The sequence below is a fragment of the Mus caroli genome, unplaced genomic scaffold (genome assembly GCF_978045245.1).
Source record: "Mus caroli unplaced genomic scaffold, Mus_caroli_1 scaffold_1, whole genome shotgun sequence".
In the NCBI taxonomy this organism is placed as follows: domain Eukaryota; kingdom Metazoa; phylum Chordata; class Mammalia; order Rodentia; family Muridae; genus Mus; species Mus caroli.
In genome coordinates this window covers 153,536,593-153,554,676 of record NW_028227256.1, presented here as the reverse complement: position 1 = coordinate 153,554,676, position 18,084 = coordinate 153,536,593, and positions in this window count along the sequence as shown.

Sequence of the window (18,084 nt, the reverse complement as noted above, 5' to 3'; positions counted from 1 at the left end):
CTAAATTTCAAAATAGAAATTGTATATCTTTCTCCTTCATTTTGATCTCAGCTCAGAACTAAAGATATCAAAAGGAGATCCAGTGACTTTAGGACTGAGAGTGACATGCAAACATCCACAGGTGTGTTCCTCCCCCCCCATCCCCCACCCCCCACCTGTGGTCGAGTGATTTTGCATCAACAGGGACCATCAGTAGACAGGACGATTTCTTACTCAGTGGTGCTTTTTGTGTAGACAAAGCACTGAAACCCATATCCCAAGTGCTTCTGGAGGAGCCCCTCAGCTTTGTGTGCTCCATGGTAGAACAGAGCAGGCCCGGGTGTGCTTTAGAAGACAGAGGTTCCAGTTTGTTCTGCCCTTAGCTAACCTCAGAGTAACCAGCAACTCACTTTTCCAAGTTCCAGCTTCCTTGTCCCTGAAATAGAGGTGATCACGAGGCACTTCCTGAGTGTTAAATCTGAGAGAATTAAACCAGACAAAGCTATAAAAATGCACATATATATGTGTGTGTGTGTGTGTGTGTATGTGTGTGTGTGTGTATATATATATATATATATATACATATATATGTCATAACCATCTACATAGGCAGCAATGAAAATGAGGAAGTACTTGCATATTTGAAACTGGATTTAGTACCATACACCACTAATCTCAGCACCAGGAAGGCAGAAGCAGGAACATCAGGAGTTCAAAGCCATCCCTGGCTACTTAGTAAGTTTGAGGCTACACTGGATTAAATAAAAGTCTCAAAAAGAAAAAAAAAAACATAACTACTTATCTACATCTGTCTGAATAATGTTTACTTTGTACAAGTTGGTTTTTTTGTTTTTTCAAGACAGGGTTTCTTTCCTGGCTGTCCTAGAACTAGCTCTGTAGACCAGGCTGGCCTGGAACTCCCAGAGATCTGCCTGCTTTTGCTTCCTGAATGCTGGGATTAAAGGCATGCAGGACCATCTACCTGCTTTTTTTTTTTTTAAGTATGTGTATGTGGAGATCTATCTGGAGAGACGGTTCCGTGGTTAAGAGCGCTCTCTGCTCTTCCATAGGACCTGTGTTTCATTCCCAGTGTCCATAGAATGACTTACTACCATCTAGTTTCAAGACAGCTGACGCCATTTTCTGGTCTCTTCCAGGCATCAGACACAAAAATGGTGCACAAACATATATGTAGACCAAACATCCATACATATAAAAATTCAAAACACAAACAATGCTTGAAATGATTAAAATAAATAGTTTGTGTGCATTTGTGGTGTGTGTGTGTGTGTGTGTGTGTGTATACAAATGCAGATTCTCTGGAAGCCTGAGCCACCCAGTTATGTCCACTGTGACTCAAACTCTGGTCACCTGCAGGAGCAGCAAATGTTCTTAACCACCGAGTCATCTCTCCAGCCCCTCTTGTTGTTTTGTTTTGCGTCTTTATTTTGTGGTTTGTTTTGTTTTTGAGACAGGGTCTAGCTATGTAGCCCAGGCTGCACCGGATCTCAGGGGAGATCCACCTGCCTCTGCCTCCAGGGGGCTGCGATTAAAAGGCCTCAGTCAGGACTGTCTGCTTTTGATTTGAGGTTCCGGGTTTTAGAGGCCTTGGGTCATGGCTCTCTCCTCCATTGTTTTGGGCCTGTGGGAAGGAAGAGCTTCGCGGAAGCAGGACCTTGTGAGAACTGAGACTCCTAATTTCATGGCAGCCAAGAAGCAACTGCACACGATTTTATCTCAAGTTTAATGATCTGTGCAGCCATTTAAGTTTGTAGAAAGCAGTCATGTCTTCTCCACCACTCTTACTTTCAGCTGTTTGCCATCCCACCCCCCACCTCATATTTTGTAGCATTGTTTGATGCAGTCAGATTTGTAACCAAGCGCTTGCCCGGTCCTATTTCTTGTTCAACAGGTGGGGATCATCCAGTCCTGAGATTCCGAGAGCGTTTTAGTAGCTGATAAGCCTCGTTAAAGCTTGCCGGTCTTCTGTGGGGCAGAGAACCCAGCTGCTCATTTTCTATTTTTGGAATGGGTGAAGAAACTCTTCAGTCAAAAGTTTAAAACTTTCCGCTGCTTCTAAGTAAACCCACTCATGGCAGAAGACAACCTGCTGGGTTCCACAAAACCCCCTTTACCGCTTCGCTTTGTTTTCTGCCTGCCTTGCTAGTGTGTATTTCATCTGTGCCATGAGGCCATAAATCTTCATTAAATGAAAGATACTAGAGGGACACCCTTCATTTTAAAAGCAGTTTAAGAAAATAAGAGGGTTCCCTTAGTATTGTCAATGGGATTCGTATTTGTTGTCCACTCTATTTAAAGGGGACCCCAAAAAGAGAAAAGACCAAATAAACCAGCTTCTCAATATTAGAAGAAAGCAACCTCTGCAGGCCCATGGCAATTAGATGTAGGAAATTCATCAGAGGCTTAAAAGCATCTCAAAAGCACTCGTTACGGAAGTACTTTTGTCTTTAATTAATTTGAGAAAAATAGAAAGATTTGATATTTGCGTTTAAATACATTGGTTGGCTTATTTACAGATCTTGGGAAATGTGTGAATGGAAGCAAATCAGAGCAGTAAAATAATCAAAACTGGCCTCACTCTTAGACCTGACCCCCCTAGTTCACCATTCCCGTGAACTTAAACATACACATAGCCTTTAACGAGAGACTTTGTTAAAGTAACCTGGTTTGTTTTGTTTTGTTTTTTATTCAACACCGCTTTGTATAAACTACATTTTCCAGATGTTTCTGTTCGTTCTATTGTCTGGCAATTGCCATAATAAGTGGTCCTAAAGATTCTAAAACAAACAAACAAACCCCTAGCAACAAGAAGGCTAACTGTACTATGTCCTGTTTCCCTTTTGACTTTACTGGAGATAAAGCCAGGAGGAAGAAACTGCCTGCCTCCATTGCCTGGCTGTTTGCCAAGAAGGCTCATCTGGAAGGATTAGACTTAAGTGAAGTGTGGATCTGAAGCAGTATTCCCAATAATTCAGTTGTCAAAAGCTCCTTTAACCCCCACAATGAGACACTCACAGTGTGGATGTATTTCCAGCTGGTTTTTCCTGGCTCACACTAAACTGAAGGAATTAATCCACCTATCTGTCCCTACAGTGAATTACCATTAATTGGTAGACAGATGCATGGGGCTGTGTTAACTGGCTTCTGCTTTGTGTTTTGATTGTGAGGAGTTAATATTTAGGGGACTTAGAGGTGTAGCTCAGTAGTAGAATGCCTGCCTAGTTTGCACAAGGCCCTGGGTTCAATACCTAGCATCACAAGATAAAAAAAGGCAACAACTTTAAGAGTGTGTGTGTGTGTGTGTGTGTGTGTGTGTGTGTGAGAGAGCTTTATACAATACAGGTTTATACTTCCTAAATCCTACTACAAACCAGGATCTCAAAAATTGGAGGTGGAAGAAAATATAAGGCTACCATTGATGTACCTAATTTTCCCCAAATTTCAAGCCATATATTCCTCAAGCAAGCAAGCAAACAAACAAACAAACAAAAAACATTGATCCTTGAAGCCAGAATTCCTGCTTGCACAAGATCTGGAAAGGTAAAATTTCTGCTTCTAGAGTCATCGAGCAAGTCAATGTGAGCAGAAGGTACAGAACAGATGTAGGCAAGGCGCACAATGACCCACCACTCAATACAAAGGTTCAAGCCCCAATCAGTCCTGCTGTTTGAATAACAAGGATTTCGTGCTTATTTAAATAGAAGAAAACAATGGACTAATTGTACTTATAACTTATGTGAAGCAGGAATATTTTATGACCTTAAAAAAATTCACAAAACTGCCGGGCAGTGGTGGCACACCCCTTTAATCCCAGCACTCGGGAGGCAGAGACTGGCAGATTTCTGAGTTCGAGGCCAGCCTGGTCTACAGAATGAGTTCCAGGACAGCCAGGGCTACACAGAGAAACCCTGTCTTGAAAAACAAAAAACAGAAAAACAACAACAACAACAAAAAATCACAGAACTATAGTCACAGCATTTGGGGAGTAGAAAAAGGATGATCAATCAAGAATTCAAGGCCATTTCTTAGACACATATTGAGTTCAAGGCCAGCCTAGGCTTTCTTGAGACTCTAATTATTTTTTTAAAAAGATAAACCAATAAATAAAATAGTAATAAACCCTATTTAAACACGATTTATTCTTTTCATCTATGGCTTGTTGTAATGGTTAGGTAACTTCACATTTAAGAAGAATAAAGTTTGGGTCTGAAGAAATGTTTATTTAGGACCCAGTTTGCTAAGGTGCAGAAATCAAAAGTTTGCTAAGGATCCAGTTCAGTTGCCAGCACCCACATGGCGACTTAACAACTTTCTGTAATGCCAGTTCCAAGGGTTCTAGCTCCTTCTTCTGGCTTTCACAGGCATCAAGCCTAAATATATTAAAGGCAAAATATTCATACACATAAAATGAAATGAAAAAACAAAGTGTAAGAACCAGTACTTAGTCCCAGCACTTGAGCGACAGAGGCAGGTGAATTTCTGAGGCAAACCTAGTCTGTAGTAATTTCCAGCCAGGACTGCATAATGAGACACTGTCTCAAAAAAACAAAACAAAACAAAACAAAACAAAACAAAACAAAACAAAACAAGAAGTATAAGGTTCTGAGCCACAGCTAAGCTTAACTCACTGGTTCTCTTCCTCATTTTCTGTGAGTTAGATGCCTAGGCCAGGTAGTGACATTATTTGGAGGTGTGGCCTTGTTGGAGTGGGTGTGTCACTATGGGTGTGGGCTTTAAGACCATTATTCTAGCTGCCTAGAAGCCAGTCTTCTCCTAGCAGCCTTCAGATGAAGATGTAGAACTCTGAGCTCCTCCTGCATCATGCCTGCCTGGATGCTGCCATGTTCCTGCCTTGATGGTAATGGACTGAATCTCTGAACCTGTAAGCCAGCCCCAATTTAAAATCCTAACTAAGACAGAAGTCATGGCTTAACTGGGAATTGTGCATGGCTGAAACTGCAAAGAACTTAGAGTTCCATTCTCTAGTGTGGTTTGGTTTTGTTTTTAAATTGTCTGACCAGAAGTAAGGCCCCATCATGTGTGCTCCAGTACAATCTCAGAATCTCTAGGCCGTTCTTCCAAGCCGAGTCACAGCCCAGCACTGAGGAGCATCCATCATGAGACAACACACTCTTGTTGAAAAAGACTTAAACCCAGAGGTCTGTCCAGTGAAAATGAGACTCAGTTTGCCCATTGTCTTCTTACCAAAGGCAAATTGATACCATTGTGAGAGGGATGAAAGAAATGGGCCAAAGCCCACTGGAAACACCACCACAGGGTATCGAGTTCAACCTCACTTAACTCTCCGTGAGTCAGAGAGAAAGAAAAAGGAGAAAGAGAAAGTCTCTCTCCCTCTCCCTCTCCCTCTCCCTCTCCCTCTCCCTCTCCCTCTCCCTCTCCCTCTCCCTCTCCCTCTCCCTCCCCCTCTCCCTCTCCCTCTCCCTCTCCCTCTCCCTCTCCCTCTCTCTCTCTCTCCTGGCCCTGACCACCTATAATTATTAAAATTTGAACAAATGAGTGTAGTGGCTTGTGTCTGCAATCTGAGCATTCAGGTGGCTGAGGCAAGAGAATGATTGTAAGTTTGAGGCCATTTAGTGCTATGTAAGACTTACTAAAATGTGACAATATCCCTAAAAAATAAACAAACCAAATTCAAGGTCATCTTAGGCTATAAAGGGAGTTTGAGGCCAGCCTGTGATATATGAACTGTCACATACACAAAACTAATAATAACAACAAAAATGATTTAAATTAGTAGACTTGGAATAAGGTAGGTCACCTTTGAATGGGGGTCAGGCTCACCCAATCAGTTGAAGACTTCAAGAGAAAACAGCAGAATTCTGCCAGCTGATGGCATTAGAATATAAGCTGCAATATCAACTCCGATCTACCAATCTAACCTATGATATTAGACCTGTTGGCCTCCAAAATTGTATGATGTGGAAAATTCTAACATTGCTAGGAACTAGGACCATTAGGGTCATCAGTCCATTGTATGTCTAGTGATTAATACTGCAGAGAGATCAATACTAAGGAGCCCGGTGTCTTCTGTGCTGTTTCTGTCTTTTGAGGGCTTTCAGTACGGCAGCTTCAACTTCACATCAGATCTGGATTCTAGGGCATGTGTCCCTAACGAGAGAACATGAGTAGAACTCACATCACTTTTTAAAATTACCCAACCTCTGATGTCAACTTGCATCCTTTCATTCCATCATTTGAGCCTGATGCAAAGTTCCCCTCACGTTCCATAGAAAGGGACACAGACCTCATATGTAAGGGAAGACATAACATTATAGAAGAGCATTTGGGATAACATAGCATCTGGAGGGGTTGGAGAGATGACTCAGCAGTTAAGAGCCCTTGCTCTTCCAGGGAACCTGAGTTTGATTCCCAGCATCCACGTGGAAGCTCAGAACCATCTGTAACTCCATGTTCAGGGAATCAAGGTCCTCTTCAGATCTCCATGGGCACCAGCGGATGCACAGACATTCTTGCATGCGAAACACCTGTACACATAAAAGGGGGGAAAATCATATGGAAATACCATCTGACTCACAAAATTTCAGTTTTTGAAATATATTTCTACTTGCTCAGAATTAGTAATACTTAATCCTCCTCTCTTTCCCTCCCTCCTTCCCTTCTCCCATCCTTTCCTCTCTCTAACTCTTTATGCCCCACCCATATCAATATTTAGCCCAGGTTGGCTTTGAATTCACAATCCTTCTTTCTCAGCCTCTTACACAGCTGGGTTAGCATGTAACTACCACAAGATGCTGCCTTACTTTTAGAATAGATTCACTCACCTATTGATTTTTTTTACTTTTTCTCTTGACCCAAAACACCTAGGATATTATTGCAGGAATGTACATCTGAAAGTCACTTCTAATCTTCAATCCTCCTGTGCTAATTATTTTTCTTGTCACTGTAGGAGGGCGGGGAAGCCTCAACTTAAGGAAAGAAAGATTTATTTTGGCTCACAGTTTCAAACCATCACAGAAAAAACAGTATGTAGTGGTCACAGAGGCAGGAGCTCCTGGTGGACCCTCCTCACGTCTTTGTAGACCAGGAAGCAGGGAGGCTTGGGAGGAGGGCTGTCCTGGACCCCTCAAAGACCAACCTGCAGTGACCCGCTTCCACTAGCCATGCTTCCTGACACAGAGCTTCTACAAGGCCCCAGATGCCACCAGTAGGGAGCCAGGTATTCAAGCAAGAGAGTCTGAGGGCATTTCAGAGCCAACCAGAACACCACCTAAATTCTAGTATATTGATTTTTTAAAAAGTCATTACATAAATCTAAAAATATGTTTTAAAATGACTCTCAGAGCTAGAAAATTGTTTTACAGAAGAACATGTGAGGCCAATGTCATTAATAAAAGAACATGAGATGGTAATGTAAATAATAAGATTGTCACAAATAATGAGACAAATGTACAAAATGTTAAGGAAAAATACAAATAATATAAATAAAGATGTGATGTTATTGTTTGGCCTGAGGGATCTGAATCGGGATAAAGTCAGCATTGGATAAAGTCAGCATTACCTGACAAGAGGCTCTGGGCTCTTCGTTTGTTTGTTGTTGTTTACTGTCATGCTGAGGACTGAATTCAGGGTCTCAGTCATCCTAGGCATTGAGATGTTTTCCCACTGAGCCACAGTCCCCAGCCCCTCCAGCTTGCTCTTCTGTTTAGAACTACCCTGTTGCCTGCACACTAACGCACCTTCTTTTCTAGAAACTAAGTAGCAAAGAGGCTGAGGCAGAAGTGAGCTCTCTTGACTGCTGTGAATCACAGCTTGCGGATGGGATGGGTAAAACGTACCTTACCTCACCATTCTCTAGTTGTGTCCCCTTGCTTGAACTGATTGATTCTCAAGAAACTTGCTGCTGTTTTGTTTTTGTTTTTGTTTTTTAGCACTAAAACTTGGATAAAAGTAAGTACCGCACTTTGTTATTCAGTGTTATAAAATTAAAAAGCATTCTGAGCCCCATATGATTGGGATACCATTTTAACTGGAGTTACATTCTTTTTTTTTCTCTATTTTTCCATCTTGGTTATTTTTCCCTCCCACTCACCAAGTATATTTTATAATTCTTATTATTAGATCCAACTTTAGAAGCTCACAGGAAGCTACTGCAATAGGGAAATTACTACAAGTTAAGGGCCAGCCTGGACTACACGGTGACTTGCAGGAAACCCTGGGTTACAGTGTGAGAATCTATCTCAGAGAAATTATCATTTACTTTTAATATGTATTATTTAATATTTTAAAAACTAAAACTCTGTAAAAAGTCAGGCTTTTGTGTATCTCCCCATAGCTGAAGAAAGAACTCTACAAAGGCAGTTGGAAGGCTGGGGATATAGCTCAGTTGGTAGAGTGCTTGTACAAGGTTCTAGGCTCTGTCACTGGACTGAACTGTGTTCATGTCACATACCAGTTCCCCTTTTGCTACCTCAGAACCTGTCACTTTGTTGACATCAGTATTTTTCTTACTCCTTAGCACTGAAAAATACTTTATTCTCCAAGTGTGTGAAATATACCCGTAGTTCAGCACTCGGGAGGTGGACGGCGAAGCTCAAAGTCAGCCTGAGTCACAATGAATATGTGAGACCAACCTGAAATATATGTCCCAGAAACCAAGGGAAAAACTTATTATATTCTTATGCATATGTAAGTAATGTAAACAAGTGTTGTCTATGTGTTCAAGCTTTGTGGAAGTAGCATTATTCCATATGAATCCTGAAATCTGTTTTTGTTTGTTTTTATCTTTTTTCCACTTTTTTATTAGATATTTTCTTTATTTACATTTCAAATGCTACCTGTACCCTCCCCCCGCCCTGCTCCTCTACCCACCCACTCCCACTTCTTGGCCCTGGTGTTCCCCTGTACTGAGGCAGATAAAGTTTGCAAGACCAAGGGGCCTCTCTTCCCAGTGATGGCCGACTAGGCCATCTTCTGCTACATATGCAGCTAGAGACACGAGCTCTGGGGGTACTGGTTAGTTCATATTGTTGTTCCACCTATAGGGATGCAGATCCCTTTAGCTCCTTGGGTGCTTTCTCTAGCTCCTCCCTTGGGGGCCCTGTGTTCCATCCAGTAGCTGACTGTGAGCATCCACTTCTGCATAGCCTTGTTTTTACTTTTGAAACACAGTGCTGGGGCTGGTGAGATGGCTCAGTGGGTAAGAGCACCCGACTGCTCTTCTGAAGGTCCAGAGTTCTAATCCCAGCAACCACATGGTGGCTCACAACCATCTGGCGCCTTCTTCTGGAGTGTCTAAAGACAGCTACAGTGTACTTACATATAATAAATAAATAAATCTTAAAAAAAGAAAAGAAAGAAACACAGTGCTACTCTGTAAGCCAGGCTGATCTCTAGCATATGCCCATGCCCGTCTCGTTCTGGCCCCCTGAGTGTTACACTCGTTTTGGCTTCTTAGAATTATATTTGTGAGATTTACCATTGTATTTGTTACTTCTGCTGCTCGGCCTTTCATCCCGCGGACATCCTTTGACTGATCTATAGCCCCTGCAGACAGACAATGCTACTTCTCGTTCTTGCAACTCTGAACAGTAACAAAATTTCTCCTTATGAGCCCTGGTGACGCCCCCCCTGGCTGTGAACTACTTAATACAAAATTGCACCAAGATAAGGAACTTATGTCAGAATACAAGTCAACATATTATTTTCTTCATCAAGAAAGTCTTGGAACAAAAAAAAAAATCAACTCATTAGGACCGAGTGCTTAGTGATGGAGCGGCTTTCTTTCCTTGCATAAGCTCCTTGTCTGGTTAGGGTCCAGTGACAAAGAGTTGGAGATGGTAGACTCTTCTGCTGAAACAGAAGCAGGTCTTCAGCTTTTTACCTCATGACTCCACACTGAACACTCGAGCCACCCATTGATCCCGAGTGAGTAAAATCTTTGTCCTACATCTCTGCCGATGTATAGCATTGTCAGAGCTTTTTCATTTTTGACAAGTTCGTGGGCATGGACTGGTTTACTTTTTTATAATATTCATTGTGTGTGTCTGTGTCCATAAACTCACACACGTGTAGGTCAGAAGACAACTCATGGGATCGGGTCCTCTCCTTCCACTGTGTGGGTCTCAGGTACTGAACTCAGGCTCTGGGTCATCCTGGCAGCCACAGCAAAATATGAATTTTAAAATTTCTCTTTAGATTTTTGACACAGACCAAAAAAAAAAAAAAACCCAAAAACAAAAAAACAAAAAACAAAAAAAAAACCTCTTTAGTTTATGGTACACAGACATACATGCAAGCAAAATACTGACTCATAAAATAAATGAATATAACTAAAACAATAAAATTAAAAAGTCCAAAGGAAAATGGCTGGTAAGTCTCCCACTTAGCCTTGGTCATTGGCTTCCTTCCACACAGCCAGTGTTAGCACTCCTCTGCACACATACAAGCAAAATAGAGCCAGACAGTGGTGGCACACGCCTTCAATCCCAGCACTTGGGAAGCAGAGGCTGGTGGATTTCTGAGTTTGAGGCCAACCTGGTCTACAGAGTGAGTTCCAGGACAGCCAGGACTACACAGAGAAACCCTGTCTCGAAATTAATATTAATTAATTAATGAATTGCATAGGGCTTGTGTCTCTGTCAAAACCACTGTGAATTCAAATGTACAACTATCCTGCTGTGTCTGGAAACACTCTTTCACTATAGTAACCCACCTCTTTTAAAATCTTGCCATTTTATTTCCTGGGGTGATCCCTCAGGCTTAGGACGTGTGTGTGTGTGTGTGTGTGTGTGTGTGTGTGTGTGTGTGTGTGGTATACATGTCCCATTTAGGGCTAAACACTTTGCAGTTTCTTTTTTTTCTTTTTCTTTTCTTTTTGTTTTTGTTTGTTTGTTTTTTGAGACAAGGTTTCTCTGTGTAGCCCTGGCCATCCTGGAACTCACTCTCTAGACCAGGCTGGCCTTGAACTCAGAAATCTGAGGACCTCTGCCTCTCAAGTGCTGGGGTTTGGGGGGGGGGGAGTAGGGGAGGATTAAAGGCATGTGCCACCACTGCCCAGCCACTTTGTAGTTTCTTATTCTCTGTACCTCGACCAGTTGTGGGTCTGTGCTAATTGCCATCAAAGGCTAAAAGAAGTTTCTCTGATGAGGGTACACTAATCTATGGGTATTGCAATATGTCATTAGGAATCAGTTTAATACTATGTTCATTTAACAGAATAACAGTAGATTCTCCCTTATATCTTATGATCTGTCTAGATTCAGGTTCTTAGCCACAATAACAACGCCAGCTATAGGCTTCATTGTGGCATCGTAAGCCTGAATGCCAGAAAGTTGTTGCATCTGTGCCATCGGTGGGCACATCGTGCCAAGCTGCTTATTAATGTGTAGCTTGTGAGCTTTACAGCTGGGTTAGGCTGATTACCTCTCTCCTCCAGCGGGCATGGCACTTTCCAGCACTAGGGAACCCAGGCAATAGAGGTGACGCTTTCATGTGAGTACAAATTGATTTCTCCATGTTCTATAACTCAAGCATGTGCTGTCATCAGCAGTAAGGTCTTAATGTTAGGTTCTGGAGAGTGACCGAGATCATGACAATAGTCTGAGATGTTTGGGAGTTTGTGGGACTAGCTAATATACATTCCGGAGTCTATGGGACACCACTAAGCCAATAAACATAAAAGAGGCAACACACTCCTGGCACTAAACTTTTTAACGGTTAGCCTGTGGTGTCTATTAGGACCATCTTTATCTATTATAGGGTAGCTCTAAAATTTTTAAAAATATATGTCTATGCATACACTGTAGGAAGTTTTTATAGTTGTAGGCTTCCATATGTCTTTTTCAAAAAGTCTTTAGTATTAGTTACCTCCTATACCCCCTCCACCATCCTGCCCCCTCACCCTTCACCCCAGCTAACCCTTTCTAGTTCATTATTCCCCTCCCCCTCCTTTACACCACCACATTGTCTCCCATCCCACAGAACCTCCCACCTCCCGTATTGGCTTTCTGACCTCTGTGGGTATTCCAAATGAAATACTCAAGTCTAAATACTCAAAGCCAGTATGCACAAATGAGAGAAAACACGTTATGTTTGTTTTCCTAGGTTTGTGTGACCTCACTCAAATAATTGTTTTCATTCATTTACCTGAAAAATTTATAATTTCATTTTTCTTAACATCTGAAGATTATCCCAATGTGTAAACTTAACACATTTTTACGATCCATGAAGATGTTGATGGACACCTAGGTTATTTATATTTTCTGGCTATTGTGTAACAGCAACAAACATGCATAAGCAAGCATCTCTGTAGTAAAGATAGGATTATTTGGGTATACACCTGAGTATTCTAGCTGGATCTCTTTCTGGCTTTCAGAGAAACCTCCACACTGATTTCCATAGTGGCTGTACCAGTTTGCACTCCTCCAGGCAATAAGTGGTCCCTTTCCCCCATAGCCACACCAGCATTTTTGTCTTACCCGTAGCCTTTCTGACTGGAGTAAGATAAAAATATCAAAGTAGTAATTTGCATTTCTCTGATGGCAAAACATGTTGGACATTAAAAAAAAAAAAAGGAGCATATTTTCAGCCATTTGCTCTTCGTCTTTTGAGAACTTTCTGATTGTTTTCATATTCATTTTAGTTATTTGCTGTCTTGATGCATAAATTCTTTTGAGGATTTTTTTTATATTCTAGGTATTAACACTGTCAGATTTATAGCTGCTAATGATTCTCTCTTCCTCTTCTGTAGGTTGCCACACAAATTATAGTGTCCTTGAATTTTTCTCCTTTATTTTATGATTGTTTTGCCTGTATGTATGTCTGTACATCACAAGCATATAGTGCCCACAGAGGCCAGAAGAGGTGGTCAGATACTTTGGGTCTGGAGCTATGGATAGTTGTAAGCTACCTCTGTTCTCTGGAAGGATAGCCAGTGCTCTAAACTGTTGGGCCATTTCTCCACCTACTGGGGTTCTATTCAGAAAATACTTTCATGTGCCTATAAGTTATTGGATGGTGTACTGGCTAGTTTTGTGTCAACTTGACACAGGCTGGAGTTATCACAGAGAAAGCTTCAGTTGGGGAAGTGCCTCCACGAGATTCAGCTGTAAGGCATTTTCTCAATTAGTGATCAAGGGGGAAAGGCCCCTTGTGGGTGGGACCATCTCTGGGCTGGCAGTCTTGGGTTCTATAAGAGAGCAGGCTGAGCAAGCCAGGAGAAGCAGACCAGTAAAGAACATCCCTCCATGGCCTCTGCATCAGCTCCTGCTTTCTGACCTGCTTGAGTTCCAGTCCCGACTTCTCTTGGTGATGAACAGCAGTATGGAAGTGTAAGCTGAATAAACCCTTTCCTCCCCAACTTGCTTCTTGGTCATGACGTTTTGTCCAGGAATAGAAACCCTGACTAAGACAAATGGTATCAGGTCTTTGTATTTGTTTTATTTTTGTTTGAAACAGGGTTCCTTTGTGTAGCTCTGGCTTTCCTGGAACTCGCTCTGTAGACTAGATTGGTCTTGAACTCATAGAGATCCCCCTGCCTCTATATCCCAAGTGTTGGGATTAAAGGTGTGCATCATCACTGCCTAGCTTTTTAAATCTTTTTTGTTGTTGTTGTTGTTGTTTGTTGGGTTTTTTTTGTTTTTTGTTTTTTTTTTTTTGTTTTGTTTTGAGACAGGGTTCCTCTGTGTAACCCTGGCTGTCTTAGAACTCACTCTGTAGACCAGGCTGGCCTCAAACTCAGAAATACACTTGCCTCTGCCTCCCAAGTGCTGGGATTAAAGGCTTGCGCCACCATGCCCGGCTTTTTAAAATCTTTATTACATTTCTTTGAGTTGTGTGTGTGTGTGTGTGTGAGTGTGTGTGTGTCTGTGACACAGAAGTCAGAAGATGACATCAGACTCCCTGGAACTAGAAGAGTTACAGATGGTTGAACCACCGTATAGGTGCTGAGACTTGAACCCAGGTCTTCTGGAAGAAGAGCTAGTGCTCTTAACCTCTGACCCATCTCTCCAGATCATGAGTATCAGGCCCTATGTTGACATCCTTGGTCCATTTGGAGTTGAGTTTTTTGGAGAGTGAGAGAAGAGGATTTAGTTTCAGTCTTCTATGTGTGGATACCCAGCTTGGCCAGCACCATTTATTGAAGATATTGTCTTTTCTTCAATGTATATTGCTGGCCTTTAAAAATGATCTGGTGACTGTGGGTTTATATGTGGGTCCTCAATTCTAAAAATAAATAAAATTTAAAAAGAAAAGCTCAAGAGTAATCAAAAGGTTAAATCTAGAAAAAGGACAAACCAAGCAAAGGAATCAGTAAATGTACTTCTGTGTTTTGATTAAATTGGAATGGAATTTATTATTTCAATTGGTCGAGTTTATTGTTGAAAATGTACCCAGGGGCTGTTAATAAGGCTATGCTGGTGAAGGCACTTACCAAATAAGCTTAGCAACCTGAATTGAATCTCCAAAAGCCATGTCAAGGGAGATGGAAGAGAATGGACTCCACAAAGTCGTCCTGTTGTGTGTGCATGTCCTGCCTCAACACGCTGACAAGCAACATTATAATAGTAATAGTAATAGCAATATTAAAATAATAATAATAATAATAATAATAATAATAATAATAGGTTAAAGGTAGCCAAGCATGGTAGCACATACCTGAAATTCTAGTACTTGGGAAGTAGAGTTAGGAGGATCAGAGGTTCAAGGCTGGCCTCAGCTACATGAGACTCTGTCTCAACAACTCCCCATCCCCAACACACACACAAGAATAGGTGATGATTATAGATTGGATTTGGTTTCTAAGATTGACATGTTCTTAGCAACATCCCTAGACAATTCTCATGCATCATTTTGTACAATTAATACAAAGAGTCAACAACTCATTACATTATTATAGATATGTCTCTCCACTTGTCAATTTATTGTCTAGAATTAACGTCAGATATATCATGTTCAAGAAAGAATATATCAAATTCATTCAAATTTTAGTTCAAGAGAGATCAACTGCTTAAACATATTGATTGCCTATTCAAATATTTTCAATAAAGCATTTAAAAAATAAAATGAAATGCTGTCCTAGCTAATTTTATGTCAACTGGACATAAGATAAAGTCATCTGAAAGGAGGGAAACTCAACTGAGAAAATTCTTCAATAAGATTCAGTCAGGGTTCTCTAGAGCAGCAGAACTTATAGAATGAATATCTTTATATACATATACACATATATATGTGTGTATATGCATGCACACACATATATGTGTATACGTATATGTGTATATATATACACACACATATATATATATACACACACACACATACATACACACACACATACACACACACACACACATATATATATGGAGATTTATTAGAACCTCTTACAGGCTATGGTCCAAAAAATCCAACAACTGTAGACTATGAACGGAAAGCTCAAGAATTCAGAAGCTGCTCAGTCACGCTGGATGTCTCAGTTTGTCTTCTATAAACACTAGAATTCCAAAGTAGTAGTCTCCAATTCCAGTGAAGAAAGAAACTTGCTTGCACGGCAAGAGCAAGCAGACAAAGAGCACAAGGCCTCCTTCTTCCCTATCCTTACATAGCACAGTTTCTCAACCTTCCTAACGCTGGGACCCTTTAATACAGTTCCTCATGGTGTTGTGACACCCCCCATCATAGTTATTTCTTTGTTACTTCATGACTGTAATGAATCGAAATGTAAATATGTAATATGTAAGCTATTTGATATGTGACCCCCAAAGGGGTCACAGTCCATAGACTGAGAACTACTGTTCTATAAGAAAGCAAGCTGAGCGAGCCATTGTGAGCGAACCAGTAAGCAGTACCCTTCCATGCCTCTGCATCAGCTCCTGCCTTCAGGTTCCTGCCCTGTTTCAGTTCCTGTCCTGACTTCCTTCAGTGGATGAACTGTGATGTGGAAGTGTAAGTCAAATAAACCCTTTCCTTCCCAAGTTGCTTTGGTCATGGTGTTCCCTCACAGCAATAGAAACCCTAACTAGGACAAATATGTAGACCAAAGTTATACAACGAATACATAGCTCCACCAGGCTCCAAATCCAGACCTTTGTGATTACAGAGTTCATGATCTTAGATCTTGGTGTACCATGAAGATGACAGATGATGTCGTAATGAAACATGATCAACCCACAAAACTCTAAGAGGATACTTTGTCATCTGTCCAATGAACAGCATTGTGGAGTTTGCAGATAGAACAACTGCAATGTATAAACACCCAAACTCATGGCAATTCTCCTGTCTCAGCCTTCCAGGTTGGGCTTACTGGCATGTGTCACTATGCCTGGCTTTTCAAGACAATCCTATTGAGTAGATAATACATTAGCTTGGATTCGTAGTCATTAAGTGGAGGTTCTGGAGGGGTCAGAGGACACACAAGTGTTGAGAGCATTTTCTACTTTATTGTACCATCTTCAGGGAGATGGAGAGAGAAAAGCTTTGCCAGCAGGAAGTGAGAAGTTTCCACTAATCTTATCTTGGCAGCTGGAGGCAGGGCAGGGCTAAAACTTGAGGCATCCTCTGGAAGTACTGATTTAATCATTTGCACTGGAGGAATGTGGCTACTTTCATAAAACTGTGAGGGAAACGAACAGACTTTGATACACTTGAAAGCCAATATTCTTGAGGGAGTAAAAAGAAATCACAGAGTGTCAAGAAGAAGAGAGATTATCTAGTATCTAGGCATGGTGGTGCAGGTCTGTGATCCTAGCACTCAGGAAGACTGTGAGTTCCATGCCAACCTGCAGGATCTTCTGAGAGAGAGAGAGAGAGAGAGAGAGAGAGAGAGAGAGAGAGAGAGAGAGCAGTTGAGAACCAATGCTGGAAATTTGATGAAAACAGGAGTTCAGGCTGATAGCAGAGAGCAATGCTGCTGACACCGTAACAAAAACCTCATTGCCTTTCTGTTGCTCATGAGGTAAAGTGGGAGGTGGGAAAGTATGTTAGCTTTGGAGTAAAGGAGATTATTTCCCATTGATTGGTACTATAATATTGGGCAGATAGTGTTTCAGAACTCACTATTAAAAAGTAATCATAACTCAATAAGGGGATTGGATACGTTCTTTAAAATAACTAGGCTGGAGAAAAGGTAAATTTCATTTTTCTTTTTATTACATATATGCATGTATGTGTGTATGTATGTAATTATACATGTCTTCTTATGCACCTGCACGCAATGCAGATCAGAGGACACCTTAGAGGAATCTGCTCTCTTGGTCCACCATTCTGGGTCCGAGGATCAAACTAAGATCGCCAGGCGTGGTGGCAAGTCCTTTTACCTGCTAATCCATCTCCCTGCCGCAGTTCCACCTTTCAATTTTTTTTCTTGCTACTGCTTGCGGCGTACTCGGGATATCTACAATTCTCATTCTTTGCTGAAGTGCTGCTTCTCAGGGAGAGAGTATACATTGACAGTGTGCAGGACTTTTGTACATTCACGTAGTTCCTGCTGAGGCACGGCTGTCTTATGGGGGAGAATCAGTTATTGTCGTCTGCTTTTATTGATATGGTCAAGGTAGCGAACATTTATTGAACATCTACAATGTTCTAGTTACTGTGCCAGGCCCTACTGGGTATACATAGAAAAAGGAGACTTTAAGACACCCAATGTACTTTAGATGAGAAATAATTTCGAGGTAAAGTAACTATCGGAGCCCAGAAGGTGGAGAGTGTAGCTGCAGTGAGCACCTAGCGGAAGGTGTCAGGCATTATTTGCAGAAAAGCTGTCCTTTACAGTCTTGACAGACGATAGAATTCACCAAGCGGAGGCTGGTGACAAAGACAAAGCTAAGAGAAAATATGTTGACCCCAGTGGGCTTCTCAAACCACAACACCGAAGGGAAAGGAAACGTAGTTTTTGCTTGCTTTGGAAACAGCTTAAGCCATCAGTGTGCGTGCTGAACAGAACTGTAAACCCCTGGCCAATGAGAGGGCCGCAGTGACAGCAGCGAGCAGCCGCAAAGCTGCGGTGACTCCGATCCGCCTAGAGTGACGATTCCTTCGGAATCATCTGCCGGGTCCCGGATCCCCCGGTCACCCTTGTCAAGTCCTCAGCGTGTTTTGGCTCGGGGG